Raw genomic sequence first — 2623 nt, forward strand, 5'->3', positions numbered from 1 at the left:
TCTGAGTGGAGACGGCTCACACTTGTATGTTTTTACCGGTGAAGGGAGGGGCTTGGCGCCTGAACACTCCCAAACTGCACCAAACCACAGTTGACTTCTGCTCGGATTGTTGGCTGCAATTCAGCGTCAGTCTGCTTTATCATCATATGGTAAGTGAATAAATATGGTTTCTGTTCCCGTGAGACTGAATAGTTGGTGACATTGGTTGACGCTTGCAGCCAAATAAGGCTAACGTGAAGTGAACTTGTGGTCACGATGCGCTCGCTATCATCTGTTAGCCGCTAACAGAGAACAGCTAATGCTAACAGTTAACGGTGTCTGAGCCGGTACTACCGGCATCTTTACCGGCCCGGTAGAGATGCGCGGAGGGCGGACTCCGCGGCTAAACCGCGGCTCGGGCGGATAACGCGACGAAAAATACAATTTTAATCAAATTCGGGCGGGTGGCGGTTTAACGACGCATGGACCCATAGAACTCCTCACGGGCGCCGTGTCTTCTCACGTACACCGTGTGCACCGCGCCTTTTTTTTAATCGAGACTCGTTTTCGTTGTTTGCTATATGATTGTTCTAAAATCGTGGGTGCAAATGGAGAGTTTGGAGTTCAAGTTTTTAGATTATCACCACAAAATTGCATAAAAAGCTTTGGTTGGAATTAAACACTAAAACATATTTTCTGTTTTACAGGTGACTACCCAACATGCTGTGGAGCTGTAAATACTGTGAGTTCAGCTGTGATAAGAGAAGTTACTACCTCAGACACTACAGAACACTAATTTCTTTCTTTTATTTTTTATTTTTTTAGATTTGTCTGGAATTCAAAAGGATTGTGGGAAAAGACCTGCACCAGGAATTTTATTCTGCCCTTGATAACCACACTACCCATTTTATTGAAAGTTTTAAAGCTAAGAGGGGCAACGTGGGTGACAGTTGGCACAGCTTTTGCAGCAAATACAGGTAAAACTTTTGTAACCCGGATAAAAATACATGTGCAGTAAAAGCATAAATTCATAACATAGTTAATCTAAAATGGATAAAAAGATAATGAATTTTTATTAAAATACATAGTTCATGTTAATGGTTAAATGTATATTTACAAAAGTGTTTGCGTCTCTGTATATTTCTTTTAATTTATCATACAGTATCCATTTTCTGTCTTACAGTCACTGGATTCTACTGAAAAAAGGACAGTCACACTAAGAGGTCTTCCTTACTTACTCGGAGACAGTCCCACCGAATTCTTCAAATCTAGCTTTGTAAGTGTACATTTTGTTTGTAATGTGAAACTTTTAGAATGTGACATTTATTGTATAATTTGAATATGCCAAAACTGACAAGTAGTCTATACATTACGAGCTTCAGCCATTCCATGAATATTATTTATCTTAAAGTCAGATTATTATTGATTTTCAAATATTTGTTTGAACATTTATCAGTTATCATGTCAGCATAAATTGAATTTCATACAATTTATGTTTTGTCATTCTTATTGAGTCTGTTGTAGTTCAGTAATTTCATTCACTAATGGTTATGTTTCTGGCATTAATTTTTTTGTTTTTCTTTAGGATGGTGATGAATCCTTTCGCCAAATGGACATTGGGATCTTGTTAGTAAATCTGAAGGTGTCTCTCTTCCAACACCAGATCTTCACCCAGCAAGCCTGAAAATCATCATTGAGGGTGAAATTGTTATGGACAAGCTGACAACCCTTATAACCCCTTGTTTGAATTGTGAAATGTAAAACACAAAAGCAAATGCTGTTACAGGGAACAAACAGAAGACTGCACTTTATTCAGGTTTAAGCATGTTATTATTGCACTATTTTTGCAATAAATTTGTGAGAAAAAAATTGTCATTTTATGTCAATTATTAAAAAAATAATATGTTGTATAATTTGCATCTAATTATTATAATTAATAAACATATTCAATAAATACTCATAAATATCAGAAATACATACTGATAAAAATAAGTAATGATTACTGTAATACACAAGTAATGGTTAGTTAATTACTTGTAAACATTAGTTTTAGAAACTTAAGTTCTTTAGTAATGGGTTATCTTGGACAGAAGATTTTATGTAAACAGAGCTTGATTTGTTTAGTTTTTGATATTGTAAAAACTAGACATCCCAGTGCAATCACTTACCACGCGCGGTTTTAGTAATGATTACTAATTTGGGTTTACAGTGTGGTTTAGACCTGCTTTAGTCCTACTTTAGTCCTAGTTTATTCCTGGAAAGGGTTAGTCCTGGTTTTAGTGCTGGTGTTAGTTCTGGTTTAGTCCTGGTTTAGACCTGGTTTAGTCCTGGTTTAGACCTGGTTTTAGTTCTGGTTTTAGTTCTAGTTTAGACCGGGTTTAGTCCTGGACTGGATTAGTCCTGGTGTTAGTCTTGGTGTTAGTTCTGGTTTAGAGGCGCACAGGAGGAAGCGCGGTTTACGCAGCGTAGCGAGAAAACACGATCCACACGCGGCTCACGGGAGCACGTCGGTGTCCACGCAGTGTCTAAGGAAACGTGGTCCGCGCGTTCTCAGGTTAATGACGATGATGAAGGTGTGTGTTTGTGTGTATTTGTGTGTGTTTGTGTGTGTGTCCCCTCATGTGGCAGGTAGGACAGTAGTGCA

The 2623-nt window shown here is 38.0% G+C and overlaps 1 long non-coding RNA gene across 1 annotated transcript; it reads left to right on the plus strand.

Annotated features, from left to right (window-relative positions):
- Positions 1-660: 660 nt before the first annotated feature.
- On the plus strand, positions 661-1854 carry LOC129410126 (uncharacterized). The gene is made up of 4 exons (XR_008632743.1): positions 661-721; positions 805-956; positions 1163-1255; positions 1565-1854. It is a non-coding gene; the product is annotated as an uncharacterized LOC129410126 (long non-coding RNA).
- Positions 1855-2623: the final 769 nt, after the last annotated feature.

The sequence above is a fragment of the Boleophthalmus pectinirostris genome, unplaced genomic scaffold (genome assembly GCF_026225935.1).
Source record: "Boleophthalmus pectinirostris isolate CB_2022bp ecotype Guang Dong unplaced genomic scaffold, ASM2622593v1 HiC_scaffold_21, whole genome shotgun sequence".
Taxonomy (NCBI): domain Eukaryota; kingdom Metazoa; phylum Chordata; class Actinopteri; order Gobiiformes; family Gobiidae; genus Boleophthalmus; species Boleophthalmus pectinirostris.